The 19,278-nt window shown below is 41.1% G+C and overlaps 1 pseudogene; it reads left to right on the top strand.

The window, feature by feature from the left end:
- The first annotated feature begins 17,680 nt into the window (after window positions 1-17,680).
- LOC130466450 (uncharacterized) lies at window positions 17,681-17,780 on the top strand (annotated as a pseudogene).
- Window positions 17,781-19,278: the final 1,498 nt, after the last annotated feature.

A 19,278-nucleotide genomic window follows, 5' to 3' on the forward strand; every position in this document is an offset into this window, starting at 1 on the left:
TATAATTATAATATTCAAAATTAAAATCCAAGAAATTAATTCAAATTATTAATTTTTAAAATTAATTAAAATTACGTGAACTGAAATTTTCAAATTAAACGTTCAAAACGATCTAATCGTAACGCAAACACCCTACGCGTTGCACGCCCATGGGCCGTACGCACACAGCCATTGCTGGCCATGTGCGCGCAGCCCATGCGCTCGTCGCATAGCTGCTGCTGTCCTATCGCAAGCCTCCGCACAGCGCCCCATCGCACGCGAGCTATCGCTCGCAGTGCGCGCGCGCGAGATCGCTCGCTGGGCGCGCTGGCTCGCTCGCTGTGCGCGCGAGCCATCGCTCGCTGGGGTGCGACATCGCTCGCTGGGCGGGCGACATCGCGCGCTGTGCGCGGGAGCCATCGCTCGCTGGGGCGCGACATCGCTCGCTGGGCGAGCGACATCGCGCGCTGTGCGCGCGAGTAGTGCTGGGCGCAGCGCTCGTGGCACGCGAGCTTGCGCTCGCTGCGCGCGAGGCTGCGCGCACTTGTGCGAGGCAGCGCGCGTTGTGGCGCAGCTCGCTTGCTGCCCACACGCGACTGCCTTGGCTCGCCCCTCGCCCATGCCCATTCGTTCATTGCTCGTGGCACACGACACAAGGCAGGGCTGCTGCCTTGTGCTCGTGCACTACGCCCTTGCTCATTGCATTCGTGCCGCACGGGCGACGAGCTCCCTTGCTCGTCGTCGCATGCCCGCATTATACAACACCCCTTAAGGGTAACACGAAGCGTCCATTGCTTCGTGCGTGCAAGTTATTTGAACGAATCGCATAAAAATTTAAAATTTATATTTAAAATTAATGACAAATTAATAAATATTATTAATTTCATAATTTTAGGGCGAAAATCGAAAATTTATTATCCAATTGATTTCCGATTGATATGGATTCAAGTCTAGGTCATAAAAATTTAAAATTTATCGTAAATTTACAATTTTTATGGTGGTTTTTAATCATAGGTTTCTAATTAAATTACAATTAATTATGAAAATCAAATTAATTCTAAATTATTCTAATTTTCAACAAATTAATCATAATTACAAATTAGATTGCATAATTAACAAGACTAGGCATTCAAACTTGTTAAACATATGCAGTAGGTCAATCAAAAATTCAAGATTTATCAACAAGAATCGCAAATATTTAATTTAACATCTTAAATTTACGAAATTTTGCATTCGAAAAACTAAAACCTTCGAAAAGTCATAGTTAGGCTTCGAATTTGAGAATTCTGGGTTCGGCAGAAAAATACTATTTTTGTCAAAATTTTAGAATGCCTTTTACATGCGGAATTGACACAAAAATCACTCAATTCGGATGAGTAACGAAGAAACTGCCGAAAAACTGCGTACGTATAATTTAATAAACGCAATTTGCAATTAATTAACAATTACGAAAATTAATCACCCCTTTTAATTCTTGCAAATTTGTAATATTTAACCATGTTCATGCAATTTAGATTATGAAAATAATAAGGGGCTCGTGATACCACTGTTAGGTTATGATTCATATGACAGTTCATAAATCATGCGGAAAAACCATAAAGCCAGGAAACATATTATTTACACATAATCATTTAGCATAGTTTAGATGCATACTCTTTGTTGCGTGCCTTCCCTAGCTGCGCCCGAACCGAACAAGAACAAGTCTTTAGGACTCCAAGTGTCGTCCCTCCGTAGATAGTCCACAGCACGTCCGGATCCGCCTTAAGATTGACCAACTAGAATCGCCCTTAAGGTTCTAATATTTTCGGTTAGGTAGGCAAGAATATTGGCTGATTTTTCTGCTTAAAAATCTTAGTTTTGAATACTTGAAACTCGTATCTAAATAATGACCCCTAGGCCTTTATTTATAGAGTTATGGAAAAGGAATCGCAATCCTAGTAAGATACGAATTAATTGAAATTAGAATCCTACATGAATTCTATTTAATTAATTTATCTAATTAGGAATAGGAATTTAATCACACACTAACTCTTGCAGTTTTAGGAATCACGCATGAGCACAAACTCACACACACACACGGCAGCCACAAGGGCTGCCCATGCGCATGCGAGCAGCAGCCCATGCAGCGCGGCCCACGCATCCGTGGCCTTGGTGCGCGCTGGGCTTGTGGCGTGCGTGCTTGCTGGGCGATGGCCCGGCTTCGTGCTGGGCCTTCGTCCGGCAGGCCTCGTCCGATGCTAATTCGTACGATACGCTTCCGATTAAATTTTCATTTCCGGAATCTATTTCCGATACGAACAATATTTAATATTTCCGATTCCGGAATTAATTTCCGTTTCGAACAAATATTTAATATTTCCGTTTCCGGAATTATTTTCCGATTCCGGTAATATTTCCGATTCTGACAATATTTCCGTTTCCGGCAATATTTCCGATTCTGGTAATATTTCCATTTCCAATAATATTTTCCGATACGTACCATGTTTCCGTTTCCGGCAACATCTACGACTTGGATAATATTCATATTTCCGACACGATCCATATTTCCGTTTCCGGCAATATCATCGTTTCCGGAGTATTCATTTCTTGCCTGTGACGATCTTAGCTCCCACTGAAACCAAGATCCGTCGGTTCCGAATATTCATAGATGGAGTATTTAATGCCATTAAATACTTGATCCGTTTACGTACTATTTGTGTGACCCTACGGGTTCAGTCAAGAGTAAGCTGTGGATTAATATCATTAATTCCACTTGAACTGAAGCGGCCTCTAGCTAGGCATTCAGCTCACTTGATCTCACTGAATTATTAACTTGTTAATTAATACTGAACCGCATTTATTAGACTTAACATAGAATGCATACTTGGACCAAGGGCATTATTTCCTTCATAATAAATTTTCGATTTTTCCCTAAATTTAATGAAATTAATTTGATTATTAATTTCTCGTTAAATTTAAATATAAAAGTTATTAATTTTTATAAATCGGTAATAAATCTTGCACGCACAAAGCAACGAAAGCTAAGTGTTACCCTTAAGGGGTGTTGCATAGTGCAGGCATGCGACGACGAGCAAGGGAGCTCGTCGCCCATGCGGTACGAGGCAACAAGCAAGCACGAGCATGCGCGCGCGGGCACGGTTCTGTGCGGTGTGTGCGGTGCGGGTGATCGAGCAAGGCGACGATGTGTCGTAGCGCAAGGCAAGAGGCAGGCCAGCTGTGAAGGAAATAATGCCCTTGGTCCAAGTATGCATATAATGTTAAGTCTAATAAATGCGGTTCGGTATTAATTAACAAGTTAATAAATTCAGTGAGATCAAGTGAGCTGAATGCCTAGCTAGAGGCCGCTTCAGTTCAAGTGGAATTAATGATATTAATCCACATCTTACTCTTGACTGAACCCGTAGGGACATACAAATAGTACGTAAACGGATCAAGTATTTAATGGCATTAAATACTCCATCTATGGATATTTGGAATCGACGGATCTTGGTTTCAGTGGGAGCTGAGATCGTCAAAGGCAAGCAAGTGAATACTCTGGAAAAGATGATATTGCCGTAAACGGAAATATGGATCGTATCGGAAAAATAAATATTATCCAAGTCGTAGATGTTGCCGGATATGGAAACATGGTACGTATCTGAAAATATTATTGGAAATGGAAATATTGCCGGAATCGGAAATATTGCCGGAAACGGAAATATTGTCAGACTCGGAAATATTATCGAAATCGGAAAATAATTCCGGAAAGAGAAATATTAAATATTTGTTCGAAACGGAAATTAATTCCGGAATCGGAAATATTACATATTGCTCGTATCGGAAATGAATTCCGGAATCGAGAATTTAATCGAAAGCGTATCGTACGAATTAACATCGGATGAGACTTGCTAGACAAAGGCCCAGCACGAAGCCAGGCCCGCGTCCAGCAAGCCAAGCGCCCAACACAACGCATCCAAGGCCACGCCAGGTCCAGCGCAAGGCCAGGCCCAGCAAAGGCCAAGGCGCGCGCGCGCGGGCTGACGCTCGTGGGCTGCGAGCAGCGCCTGCTCGTGTGGGCCGCAAGGCCTGCGCGGGCTGTGCGGCACGCTCGTGGTCGTGCAACGTTTGTGTTCGTTACGAATGCTAAAGCTGATGGAATTCGTTCATTGATTAAATCCTAATCTTGATAAAGATAGAATTAGTTTAAAAGAGTTTTAATGAAATTCTAATTAAACTAATTAGTATCCTAATAGGATTATAATTCCTTTCCATAAACTCTATAAATAGGTGTCTAGGGTCACATATTTATATCGAGGATTGAAGTATTCAAAGGTAAGATTTTGGAACAAAATCAGCCAAACACTTGTAGCCTATTAGCCGAAAATTCTTAGAACCTTAAGGGCGATTCTAGTTGGTCAAGCTTAAGGCGGAACCGGACGTGCTGTGGCCTATCTACGGAGGGACGACACTTGGAGTCCTAAAAGACTTGTTCTTGTTCGGTTCGGGCGCAGCTAGGGAGGGCACGCTACAAAGTGTATGCATCTGAATTATGCTAAATGATTATGTGTAAATAATATGTTTCCTGGCATTAAGGTTTTTCTGCATGATTTATGTTTTGTCATATGTATCATAACCTAACAGTGGTATCACGAGCCTCTTATTATTTTCATAATCTAAATTGCATATAACATGGTTAAATTTTACAAATTTGCAAGGAATTAAAGTGGTGATTAGTTTTCGTAATTAATTGCAAATTGCGTTTATTTAATTATATGTACGCAGTTTTTCGGCAGAATATTCGTTACTCAACCAAATCGAGTGATTTTTGTGTCAATTTCGCATGTAAAAGGCATTCTAAAATTTTGACAAAAGTAGTCTTTTTCGGCCGAACCCAGAATTCCCAAATTCAAAGCCTAACTATGACTTTTCGGAGGTTTAAGTTTTTCGAACGCAAAAGTTTTTAAATTTAAGATGTTAAATTGAATATTTGCGATTCTTGTTGATAAATCTTGAGTTTTTGATTGACCTACTGTATATGTTTAACAATTATGAATGTCTAGACTTGTTAATTATACAACCTAATTTGTAATTATGATTAATTTGTTGAAATTCGAATAATTTAGAATTGTTTTTTTTTTCATAATTAATTAATAATTTAATTAGGTATCCATGATTAAAATCCACCATAAAATTGTTAATTTATGTTAAATTTTAAATTTTTATGACCTAGATTTGAATCCATGTTAATCGGAAATTAATTGATTAATAAATTTTCGATTTTTCGCCCTAAAATTATGAAATTAATATGATATATTAATTTGTCGTTAATTTTAAATTAAAAATTTTAAATTTTTATGAAAACGCTCATAAATGTTGCACGCACAAAGCAAAGGAAGCTACGTGTTACCCTTAAGGGGTGTTGTATAGTGCGGGCACGCGACGACGAGCAAGGGAGCTCGTCGCCCGTGCGGTACGAATGCAGCGAGCAGCATAGCATGGCGCGCGTGCGAAGCAAAGGTGCTGGCCGTGTGTGCTATGCGATGGGCGTGTGCGAGGGGCACGGCAAGCGAGCAGTCGCGTGTGGGCAGCAAGCGAGCTGCGCCACAGCGCGCACTGCCTCGCGCCAGCGAGCGCTGGCTCGCGTGCAGCGAGCGATGCCTCGCGAGGGAAAGCAGCAGCATACGCGACACAGCACGAGGCTGCGCGCAGCGTGGCCAGCGATGGCTGCGTGTGCGTGTGGCCTGTGGCTGCGTGTTGCGTGGAGCTATGCGTGCCTTGTGCAGCGACCATTCGTGCACACGATGGGACTTGGGCGCAAGCTCAAGTGCTCGTCGTGTTACGATTGAATGGTTTTGAACTTTAATTTGAGATTTTCAGTTTGGAAATAATTTTAATTAATTTTAAAATTAATAATTTAAATTGTTTTCTCGGATTTTAATTTTGAATATTATAATTATTATAAATTTTTATTTATACTAATTATTTTACTAAAATGAAACCTTGTATTAATTTAAATTCATTTAATTCAACTGAAAAATAAATTAAATAAATGGATTTTATATTTTTATACGAGCTTTAAATTTTAATTAAAATTGTATGTTTCCGGTTAGACTAGAAATACATTTTTATGTTTAAAATTAGTAAAGCATATAAAGTTATTGGTTTAAGTGGGAGAAATTTTAGTCATAAACTCTTGATTAGGTCTACAAACCCTTTAAGGTTAAACAACTTGATTAGAATTAATAAGGACTGAATAATTGGTAGATTATTAGTGCCCTTGATTAATTGCTGCAAATATTTATGTGATGCATAACGTGTTTTACTAACCACCTATGTGGGCCATTCATGATAATGAATGGGTGAATGGTATATATTGTATATGTACTGTTTTGCAGGTTATGAAGTGACTAGTATGGCCCAAATAGGATAGAAAATATGGTCTGCGTACCATTAATTTGAATGTAATTGGTCTAATGCACCAAATTTGCCTTTTCAATTCAAATATGGTCTGCGTACCATCAAATAGTTGTAATTAGTTTAATTATAGCTGATCCTATTTGAAGAAAATGGCGCCTCCCACGGTGAAATTCAAGACGGAGTTTCCAATCCATTTTCAAGACGGACTTTGAAGTTGAAGCTTCAAGATGAAGTCGGGCCATACTAGATCACATTTATCTTATGCATGCTTTAAGTTATTTATTGCTTTTTAAATATGTCTTAAATATGCATGAGATTATGGCTTGATTATGTTGCATGATTAAGGATTTTAGTTCACTTAAAATCTAACCAACATAGTAAGAGCCTTAAGTTCCAAACTTAAAAATTGAGTTACAAGGTGCCATGCCAAAATAACACTTTCTTGGAAATCCTTTACATCAATCTAGTAATAGTTTAACGCTCAGCGAGGTGTTACTTATTGATCCTAAAGGGGTAAGGTACGCAAATAATTGTGAGTACATGTTAGTTTTGGTGAAACTCAACGATATAAGTAAGGAGTCCTTTTATGTCGTGGCAAAATCGATAGGTTTACCTAATAAGTTCTTAGACGTACCTATCAACCAAGAATAGTTTCTAGACTATTAGCAAAAGGCTTTTGCTTACCTAAAAGATTTTAGAATTAAGTCTAAATACATAATGTGCTTCATTCTTCAATGGGTTTTAGGGTCTTGGAATCATTTTATTCACACCTACCGGAACAATAAATTCGAATAAAATACTAATAACTTGTTTGAATTGCATGATTGCTTTAATTTTCAAGTTATTATTCATGATAAATGTTTAGACTTGCATGCTTCAATGTATGTTTTAATTATTGTTTATAATCAAATATCTTTTACTGCAATAAATCCTTTTAGAAGGGTAACAGTAAATTTCCTCGATTGGTAGTGAATCCAAGAACGATTCACGGAAATGAGAGAAAGTGAGCAATTTAAAATGTACATTTCTTATAGCGACTTTTATGATTGTTTTCGAATATCAAAGTCGAATGGCAAACCGATTGGTGCTTGTGAATTCAAAATACAATGTAGTTTTGAGATCATAAAGCATTGAGTTTAAACGCTCAGCTTTACCAATGGTTAACAACCTAACATCTTTGTCCATTTAATTCTCAAATGAGTCTAGTCCCTAGACATTCGAATAAATCGATGCTTAGAGAACTTTAGAAGCTTCTGGTAAGATGACATGCTAAAGTCGTATTACCTAATAAAAAATAACCTAAGGTCCACTAGCTAGGTAGCAAGGGAAGTCAGGATCGAATCCATAGGGAAACAGGCGTTCTTTCTACTATCAATTAATTAATCTAGACTATTGTGAACAAAGTTGGATGATGGTTTGTATACTAAGACTACGAACTAATATTAAACAAGAATGAATCAATATATTAAGGAATCTAGGGTATAGGTTTGCCAACAAATAATAATCCATGACATTGAACAATCACGATAATCAACAAAGTAATTAATTAGATTAGCATGCTCTCTCAAGCCGATACTAATCATAGACTTAGAATTAACGGGCTCTCGGTACGTATTAACTCTAATTCTACCTATTGACACAAGCCTAAACATCAAATTGCATCTCTCGAATCTTAATTTGATATTGCATAACTACCACAATTATACCTGCGCAAATCTAATTGTATAGTGAAATAAACCAATCAATAGGAATCAATTACAATGCCAACAATCATAATCATTCAATAATCCCTTCATATTATTCATGGATCCCCAACCCTAGAAATTAAACTACTCAAGCATGTTGACAATAAACAAAGCAATAATCATAATTGAAAGCATTATTAAAGCAAGACAATGAATTGAAATAAGAATTAATACCTATTTGAAGAACAAGGGAATTGAAAGCTTGAATTTTTATTGAGAATTAAACTAAGTGTTTTTGCATAAACTAGGGAGAAAATTAAGCTAAGGAAATAATACTAAGCTTCAATACTAGAAAATAAAGTGTTCTCTAAAAACAATTAAGGCTTGCTTATATAGTTTGCCCAAAATAAAGCCCAAAAAACGGAAAGAAAACTCGCGCATAAGTGCTGGGGGTTGGCGTCGCCCGATCGGGCGATCCACTCGATAGTCGCCCGATCGGGCGGTTTGTGAACTCTCCATACAGCCTCCAGATTGACCGCCCGATCCGGATCGGGCAAGCTGCGCCCGATCGGGCGCGCGTTGATGATTCCAGATTGCTTATAATTCCGCCCGATGGTTGCATTTCGCCCTCAGCTTCCAGGGCGATTTGCAATCTTCAATGTAGCTCGCCCATATCACTGACTCTAACTCTCGGGGCTCAACCGTAAGCATCCAAGGCTCCCGAAAGTCGACGATGGAGGTCCCGAACTTCTCGGACTCATATAGTGACCTAGATCAACAATGAAACGGGTCTAAAACGACCAATTTCTCATAATCAAACCTGAAACTCAAGGCACACTCAATAACACACATTAGTACTAGAAACGGCTCCTAAGAGCACGTTTGACACATAAAATTGTTAAGGGACGGGGGTAAAAATACTATATAAAACATGCATATCAAACCTCCCCAAGCTAGATCCTTGCTTGTCCCTAAGCAAGGAAATCATCGATGAACAAAAAACCAACGTTACCCCTGACATAATTCAAAATGAAAAACATAATTCGAGGCAAAATCCAACAAGCATGCATCAATGTTAACCAATCAAATTCATTCAACTGCCAATCCACCTCAACAATCGTCACGCAAAGAGAACCACAAGTGTACAATGGAATTCAAGACTAGTGCTCACACACTCGTCACTCATTTATGTGGCGGATAAAAAATGTACCCGTTCGCTCCCCTCCCAACATATATGTGTACAATGCCCTCCCAAACTCACAACACTCATGTGTCTAGAAAAACATGCACTCAACCTAGTAGTCGACTCGGAATGTGTCATGTCATAACTTGCATTGATAAACAACTACTTTCACATTAATATGACTCTATGCACAAAGGTCGGAAGGTCTTCAAAGCTTGTAATGATAGGCTTAGGTAGGGGTGCGGTAAATTTGGGTAAAATGTGAGCTTAAAGCCTTGGCTTTGCGGAGCATAAATCCTAGCAAAACCATGATCAACCACAAATGATGACCACAACTCTCCCACCCAACACATGATGAAACAACAAACAAACCACACTATACTTTCTTGCCTTTCTTTCACAATTGAAATCAATCACTCATAAAGATAAGAAATTACAATACTTGAGTGAAACAATGCTTTGAATTTTCTTGAGAATAACGATTTTTCCTTCTTTTTTTTTTCTTGCTCAATCTCATTTTTTTTTCTTTTGGAACCTTCACACGATTTTTTTTATTCTCCTCATCTCATTCATTTTTCATTTCATTTTTTTCAACAACAATCATGATAAGAAGAACTTCCCTTTTCAATACTCAATATGCTCAAAATGTACCACACTACAACTCCCTCACCTCACTACTATTAGCTCCCCCAAGCTAGGCTTGGGACTAGTAACCAATGGGGAATTTACGGGCTTGTAATGTGGTTAGTCACCGAATAAATGGCACAAGCACAACATGGGTAGAAAAAGAGGGAACAAACGTATCTAATTTCATCTGAAGGCTACCTAAATAGAAAAATGCCATCGTCCTCCACAATGTGCATGTATATGAGTCATAAAACATTACTAATAGTTGCAAACCAATACTCAAAATCAATGGCACACCAGGAAGCTATCACACATCCTAACCAAGTCAACTAGTCAAGCACCAAGTCCACAAGTAGTTAGTCGGAGTTGACTCATGTTTAGGCATCAAAACAATCGAACATCAAATCATGGCTAACACATCTACATTGCCCATCATCAAACACCAAGAATCAAAACAATTTTCAATCAAAGGGGCACAGGGAAGCATGATTTTGCATTCATCGGAACGTATTTTTGTATATTTTTTTTTTCAAAGCAATAAACTAATCTAGAAAGCATTAAACACACCAAAATAAAGAAATGTGAAAAGAAAAGAAAAACATACCTACAATGTACAAGTAATGTGAAACCCCCCCCCCCCCCAAACCAAATCAGACAATGTCCTCATTGGCTCAAGGGTATCGAACCAACTCGATCTCATCTCCATCATTGACGGCCATTGCCGCCATCATCATCGTCATCACCATCATCTCGGCCACCATGCCCACTAGGACCCGCTCCTCACCCTCCGTACTGGGTGCGTGTGAAGGTGCCCATAGAACTCGGAGCTCCATATCCCTCCGCGGGATAGGTATACCAGGTAGGGTGCTCGTAATCTGGGGCAATATAGCCCTGCCTGGCATACTGATCATAAAATGGGAACATGGTCCTCTGGTGATCAGCTGCGAACTCCCGGAACCCGAGCTCAAGTCTACTCAACCTCTCATCAATGGACCCCTGCTCCTCATGTACTACCGGGCCACTCTGGGGCCTCCCCGTGTCTCGACGCCCCCTCCTGAAGTAGGTGCGAGGCTCTGGCTGATACTGATGGGGCTCTGGCTGAGGGTTAGGCTGAGGCTGGGGGTCAGGCTGAGGCTCTTGCTCAAATCCAACAAATAGATAATGAGTCTGACCGGGTCTGAAACTAGTGCGGCCCTGAGGGTCAGGCAAGGTGAAAAGCCTATTTCCCTCGAACATCCAGTACATGGCTCCCGGCCTAAATAACCCATGCTTCCCCTGTAGCCTACGGAGTCCAGCAAAATAAGCCAAATCAAGCAAGTTGCTACCCAGAACTGGAATCTGGTTAGCCTCAGTAAAGTTGGCCGTGGCCATGGCTATGTGGGTGATCAACCCACCAATGGTAATTTTGGTAGTATGTGTGGAAGTGGTTATGGAGTAAAATTGAGAGGCCATGTGATGTGCAAGGTTCATTTTGTAGCTCTCCTCTCCTTCTGAAACGTAGCCACCTAGGATCTCTAGCTCCGTACTCCTAATGTTCTGGGTCTCATCCCTACCAAAGATTGTAAATCCTAGGAACCTGTAAAAGACAATGGGTACTGGGTGTTGTATCTTGGAAGCATGCAAATGTTGCATACTCCCGGGATTATCATTGCCCGTAAGCTTTCCCCACATGGTGCAGTTGTTATGGGTCTCCTTAGGTTTCCTACTATATGTGGTAGACAATCCAAAAATCCTACCAAAATCAGATAAGCTCATGGTGTAGGCTCGGTTCATCACACGAAATTGAACCGATAACATGGTTCGATAACCATCCCTACGCACATTAAAACTACTCAAGAATTCTAGAGTCAACCGTCTAAATGTGAGACGGAGCATACTATACATGTTACTCATACCAACACCAACAAAAACACGTTTTACATCACGCTCAATTCCCATTTCATGCAAGGATTTTTGACATATAAAGCGAGTAGGGATTACCTCCCTCAATTTGAGGTGCATGAATCGTGCTCGTTGCTCCTTCGTAATAAAGATGACATCCGGAAAATCCGTGTCGGGCTCGAATTGCGGTGGTGGAGGTGGTGGTGTCGGTTCCCGAGCTCGGCTCGTGGAAGCCTCATGTTGATTTCTTGGTACCCTCGTGCATTTTCTTTGTGGTCGGTTTGCCATTGATGAAAAATCTGAATTTTTGAGTTTTTGAGCTTTTTGGGTGAATTTGGGGATTTTGTGGGGATGAGAGAAAACTCAAATCGGTTAGGTGTAGGTTGTAGAGGATGATGAGAGGATAATTTTGATGAAAGAATTGTTGAATTTGGTGGAGATTTGAGGGAGATATGGTGGTTTGAAGTTTTTGGAAGTTGGGGTTCAATGGAGAAAGTGAGAGAAAGTTATGGTTGAAGATGAAGAGGAAGTGAAGAAAGAAAGGGTGGAATCGTGGTTTATTGCTGAAATCGCGTCTCGCCCGATCCGGCGACATTCCGCCCGATCGGGCGGAATGCGAACCTTTTCTTTTCATGCGTGCGCGCCCGATCGGGCGCACCTCGCCCGATCCGGATCGGGCGATTTGCGAATGCTCATTTTCTTGACTTTTTTCCTGCCCATAATCATCCTTGACTTTTCCTCGAAATTTTCATCAACCGCCCGATCGGGCAAAATAATTTCGCCCGATCGGGCATTCCACTCGCCTTCTGCGCTCGATCGGGCAAACAACCGCCCGACTCGGGCGTTCCACTCGTCAGACCGCCCGATCGGGCAAAATAATTTCGCCCGATCAGGCATTCCACTCGCCAGACCGCCCGATCGGGCATGCTGCGCCCGATCGGGCGGAAATAAACTGCAAGAAACTCATCCGTGCGCGCCCGATCGGGCGCACCTCGCCCGCTTCGGATCGGGCGGTTTGCAGCGTGCTTTGCCTTGTGCGTAATTTCACTTTCTCGAACTTGGAGCTTTAGGCCTGCACATTATTAAACACCCAAACAGCGTAATGCCCTCTTCTCGCCTCACTAACACCAAAAACAATACTTAAACACACTTAGGTATGGGAAATACTAACTAAACACACAAAAATAGAATAAAAAAAATCAAACTTATACTACCTAAAGCGATAAAATACGGGTTGCCTCCCGCAAAGCGCTGGTTTATTTCTAGGTCCCGCTCGACCTTGTTACCTTGAATATGCAGTCTATGAGGCGGAGGGATTGAGGTGATGGACCTCAACCACTCCTACAGTAGCCCCATCATGGTACAACTTCAGACGTTGCCCGTTGACCTTAAATGGTTCGCCATTCTCATTTTCTACTTCAACAGACCCAAACTTGCTTACCATAGTCACGGTGAACGGCCCAGACCACCTAGACTTAAGTTTTCCAGGAAATAACTTAAGCCTAGAGTTAAAAAGTAGAACCTTGTCGCCCACCGCGAACTCTCTATGCAAAATGTGATTGTCGTGCCACTTCTTGGTCTTTTCCTTGTAAATCCGGGCACTATCATAGGCTTGTAGTCGGAATTCATCGAGCTCACCCAATTGAAGTAACCGCTTCTCACCGGCTAGCTTTGCATCCATGTTGAGCTGTTTGATTGCCCAATAAGCCTTGTACTCCATTTCTACTGGTAAGTGACACGCCTTGCCATACACCAACCGATACGGGGAGGTACCAATAGGTGTCTTAAAGGCGGTTCTGTATGCCCATAGAGTATCATCTAGCTTATCGCTCCAATCCTTCCTAGACTTCGCCACCACTTTCTCAAGGATAGATTTGATCTCTCGGTTGGAGACCTCAACTTGACCACTCGTCTGAGGGTGGTAGGCTAGCCCAGTGCGGTGATAAACCCCATACTTGCGCAGGAGCGCATCTAGATGCTTCTCATGGAAGTGTGACCCTCCATCACTGATCAAAGCGCGCGGAACCCCAAATCTAGGAAAAATGATCTTCTTGAACAGGGAGATGACTGTCTTAGCATCGTTAGTAGGTGAGGCAACGGCTTCCACCCACTTTGACACATAATCTACAGCGACAAGGATATATAAGTTACCCCTGGACGATGGGAATGGTCCCATGTAATCAATTCCCCACACATCAAAAATCTCAACCTCAAGGATCCCGTTCTGTGGCATCTCATACCTCCTCGAAATAGTGCCGGGCCTCTGGCACGCATCACAAGCCATGATAAAAGCCTGTGCATCCTTGAACATAGTAGGCCAGTAAAAACCACATTGTGACAACTTAGCGTTTGTTTTAGACGGTCCATGGTGACCACCATAAGGTGAAGAATGACACCTACTGATAACACCTTGAACTTCCCATTCTGGAATACAACGCTTGTACAACCCTTCAGCAGTCTCACGAAACAAATAAGGGTCGTCCCAAAAGTAAAACCGGACATCATGCAGGAATTTCTTCTTCTGTTGATATGAAAGATCGGCCGGAAGAATTCTCCCCACGATGTAGTTAGCAAAATCTGCGAACCATGGTGACTGACTGGCAAGTGCAAGTAGATGATCATCCGGAAATGAATCATCAATTGGTGTAGATCCCTTACCATCGTCATACCTCAATCTAGACAAGTGATCGGCAACCACATTCTCAGCCCCTTTCTTGTCGCGGATCTCTAGATCGTACTCCTGTAGCAGTAGTATCCATCGAATAAGCCTAGGCTTGGCTTCCTTCTTAGAGAGCAGATACTTAAGGGCCGCATGGTCAGTATAGACTATCACCTTGGATCCAATCAGATAGGTGCGGAATTTATCCAAGGCATAGACTATAGCTAGAAGCTCCTTCTCGGTAGTAGCATAATTAACCTGAGCTTCATCTAAGGTCTTACTTGCATAATAGATGGCATGTAAAACCTTCTCCTTTCTCTAACCCAGAACTGCCCCAACTGCATAATCACTTGCATCACACATTATCTTAAACGGAAGATCCCATTCGGGAGAACGAATGATGGGAGCCGAAATCAGTGCCTGTTTAATCATGTCAAAGGCTTCAAGACAAGCATCAGTAAACACAAACGGGGCATCCTTGAGGAGGAGCTGGGTAAGTGGTTTAACAATTTTAGAAAAATCCTTGATAAAGCGGCGATAAAACCCCGCATGACCAAGAAAACTTCTAACACCCTTCACATTAACTGGAGGGGGTAATTGTTCAATCACTTGGACCTTAGCTCGATCCCCCTGAATGCCCTTATCAGATATCAAATGTCCCAAAACCACCCCTTCAGTAACCATGAAATGACACTTTTCCCAGTTCAAGACTAAATTGCACTCTTCACATCTTTTTAAAACTTTAGTCAGATTTAGCAAGCAAGAATCAAAAGAAGTACCATAGACGCTAAAATCATCCATAAACACTTCCATGATAGACTCAATAAAATCAGAAAAGATACTCATCATGCAACGTTGGAAAGTAGCAGGTGCATTACACAGACCAAAAGGCATCCTACGATATGCAAAGGTACCATAGGGACAGGTGAAGGTGGTCTTTTCCTGGTCGTCTGGATGTATGGGGATTTGAAAGAAACCAGAATAACCATCCAGATAACAGAAAAACTTGTGACAGGCTAGCCTTTCTAACATTTGATCAATGAAGGGAAGGGGAAAATGGTCCTTTTTAGTAGCAACATTAAGACGCCTATAATCAATGCACATGCGCCAACCTGTGACTACCCTAGTTGGTATCAACTCATTTTTTTCATTTCTCACCACAGTTGTCCCCCTTTCTTAGGCACTACCTGAACGGGACTCACCCACCTAGAATCAGACACAGCATACAATATACCCGCATCAAGAAATTTCATAACTTCAGCTTTCACAACATCTTGCATGACAGGGTTCAAACCACGCTGGGGTTGAATGCATGGTTTATGATTTTCATCTAGATGTATCCTATGCATACAAAAGTCAGGGCTAATACCCTTTAAATCATCAATACTGTACCCAATGGCCTTTTTGTGCCTTTTCAACACAATAAGAAGTTGGGATAACTGGTCTGCATCAAATGCAGTACTGACGATCACAGGGCAAAGTTGTTCATTATCTAAAAACGCATACTTAAGGTTAGCAGGAAGAGGCTTAAGTTCGGGTTTCTTTACCTCTTTAACAGCACAAACCGGCCGAACTAACCTCTTCAATTTGGTGCTCTCCGGCTCAGATTCTCCACCATTAAGAGCCAACTCCAGAGCATCCACTTCAGCACTCCAAGAACTGCTATCACCTGCAGAAGACTCACAACAAAGCACTGCCTCCAAAGGGTCTCTTTCGAGAACTTGGGAGACCTTATCACGAGTAATAAAATCGACTACATCTATGCGATAGCATTGTTCCTCCTCTAGCATGGGACTTTTTAAGTCTACAGGTATATAGAATTTACCTACTCTAACAGGGACGTCCTCTAAAACACCTAAGGGGTATTTGACAGAACGGTCGGCCATTTGTAGAGTGATATTGGTAACCTTAAGCTCACCCATATTCAGTTTAGTACAGACAGACAAAGGCATGACAGACACACTAGCACCTAGATCACATAAAGCTTTATCAATAAATACGGTGCCAATGTTACATGGGATGGAAAAACTCCCGGGGTCCTTAAGTTTAGGTGGAGACTTGTTTTGCAAATAAGCACTATATTCCTCAGTAAAAGCTACAGTCTCTACCTCACAAAACGCACGTTTCCTGGTCAAAATATCTTTCATGAATTTAGCATAAGCAGGAACCTGTAAAATTAATTCAGTAAAAGGAACCGTTACCTGCAAATTTTTTACCACTTCCAAGAATCTGCCAAACTGCTTGTCTAGCTTATTCTTGAGTTGTCGGTTTGGGAAGGGGAGTGCAACAGGTGGTACTTGAATATCCGCCCCCTTCTTAACCTCAGTTGTAGCCTCATTCTCATTGACTACCTTTTCAGCTTCCTTTTCACCAATAACTATCTTCGGGATATCCTCACTGACCAGATCACTAGCAGACACCCCGGAATCAACCTCAACCGGCATAGAAGGACCATCATAATCCCTACCACTCCTCAAAGTAATTGCATTAGCAGTCTCCCTATTTTCGGGCTGTGAAGGAAGTTGGCCTGGTGGCCTCCCTGCAATAGTAGTAGCCATATGTGCCAACTGTGTATCAATGATCTTGTTATGAGCAGTAAGAGCATCGATTTTTGCATCCTTTTCACTTAGAGATTTTTGCATTTGTAGCATCATGTTTCTCATCTCTACTAGCATAGGGTCAGGCTGTGTGGCTTGAGGTTGTGGTTGTGGGGGTGATGTATGTTGTCTAGAGAACCCAGGTGGCCCACTAGACTGCTGGTTGTAGTTGTTTCGGGGTTGGTAAGATTGTTGGTGGCCCACTAGACTGCTGGATATTGTTGCTCCTGTAGGAAAGCAGAGGGTTATTTTGTAGCCCTCATTGTAAGAGTTGAAGAATGGGTTGTTTTGTTTGTAGGATTGAAATGCATTACATTGTTCAATAGAGCTCCTACATTCCTGTGCATAATGACCAAACATTCCACAACTTTCACAAATAGTAGCAGGTTGGGCAGATTGAGCATTGGCCGCTTGCATATTATCAAACTTATAATGTAAAGCAGTCAATTGGGCAGTTAATTGTTCAATAGAATTTAAATCATGCTTACCACCCCTGTTAGATAGACCTCTAGGATTTCCATACTGGGCATTGTGAATGGCTATCTCCTCAATCACCTCCATAGCTCTGGGCACGTCAAGTTGCATGAACCTCCCACTGGCAGCTGAATCCAACAAACATCTAGACTCATTTCCCAGACCATTATAAAACTGCTGAATCAAGAACCAATCTTCCAAACCATGGTGCGGGCATTCTCTTTGCAAATCCTTGAATCTCTCCCAGACCTCGAACAAACTCTCATCAGCTTGTTGTGAGATATCTAATATCTGACCCCTCAGACGAGCCGTTTTCTCAGGTGGAAAATATTTAACATAAAAAGCAAGAGCCAAGGATTCCCAATTATTGATTTTCAAAGCCGCCCGATTCAACCCATTAATCCACAGTTTAGCTTTCCCACTCAAAGAGAACGGGAAAAGTATCTCCATAGTCTGCTCCGGAGTCAATCCCTTTTGCTTGATGGTGGAGCAATATTGGATAAAGGACTGAATGTGAAGATTCGGATCTTCACCTGGTTCCCCACCGTACTGGCGTCTCTCGATCATGTTAATCAATCCAGGCTCAATCTTGAAGGTCTCAGCTGCAATAGAAGGCATGATCGCCTTTGGTAGCACGGACAGACTTGGCTTAGAATAGTCTGTAAGTCGTGGGGTAGGTGGCGGTATCAGATTTTCGTCACCCATCTCTATCTCTGAAACTGAATCTGTATCTGAAGGAAAAAGATCGCCAATATTATGATCAGAATCAGAGTAATTCCCACACTGTGCAATGAAAGTTCTTCGTCTACGAAAGGTTCTTTCGGGCTCAGGCTCGAATGGAGTAAGATTACTAGTACCTACGGTCCTGGGCATAGACAAAGCCTACAAAACAATGTGAGATCCGGTCTCAAGGAACGTGAGTTCCTTGAGTAGTAACAAACAATAATCTAGGATAAGCAATCAACAACAGAAAATAAAACCGTTTCCCCGGCAACGTAGCCAAAATTTGACAGGCTAAAGTCGTATTACCTAATAAAAAATAACCTAAGGTCCACTAGCTAGGTAGCAAGGGAAGTCAGGATCGAATCCACAGGGAAACAGGCGTTCTTTCTACTATCAATTAATTAATCTAGACTATTGTGAACAAAGTTGGATGATGGTTTGTATACTAAGACTACGAACGAATATTAAACAAGAATGAATCAATATATTAAGGAATCTAGGGTATAGGTTTGCCAACAAATAATAATCCAGGACATTGAACAATCACGATAATCAACAAAGTAATTAATTAGATTAGCATGCTCTCTCAAGTCGATACTAATCATAGACTTAGAATTAACGGGCTCTCGCTACGTATTAACTCTAATTCTACCTATTGACACAAGCCTAAACATCAAATTGCATCTCTCGAATCTTAATTTGATATTGCATAACTACCACAATTATACCTGCGCAAATCTAATTGTATAGTGAAATAAACCAATCAATAGGAATCAATTACAATGCCAACAATCATAATCATTCAATCATCCCTTCATATTATTCATGGATCCCCAACCCTAGAAATTAAACTACTCAAGCATGTTGACAATAAACAAAGCAATAATCATAATTGAAAGCATTATTAAAGCAAGAAAATGAATTGAAATAAGAATTAATACCTATTTGAAGAACAAGGGAATTGAAAGCTTGAATTTTTATTGAGAATTAAACTAAGTGATTTTGCATAAACTAGGGATAAAATTAAGCTAAGGAAATAATACTAAGCTTCAATACTAGAAAATAAAGTGTTCT

This window comes from Spinacia oleracea, chromosome 1, assembly GCF_020520425.1.
Source record: "Spinacia oleracea cultivar Varoflay chromosome 1, BTI_SOV_V1, whole genome shotgun sequence".
Classification (NCBI taxonomy): domain Eukaryota; kingdom Viridiplantae; phylum Streptophyta; class Magnoliopsida; order Caryophyllales; family Amaranthaceae; genus Spinacia; species Spinacia oleracea.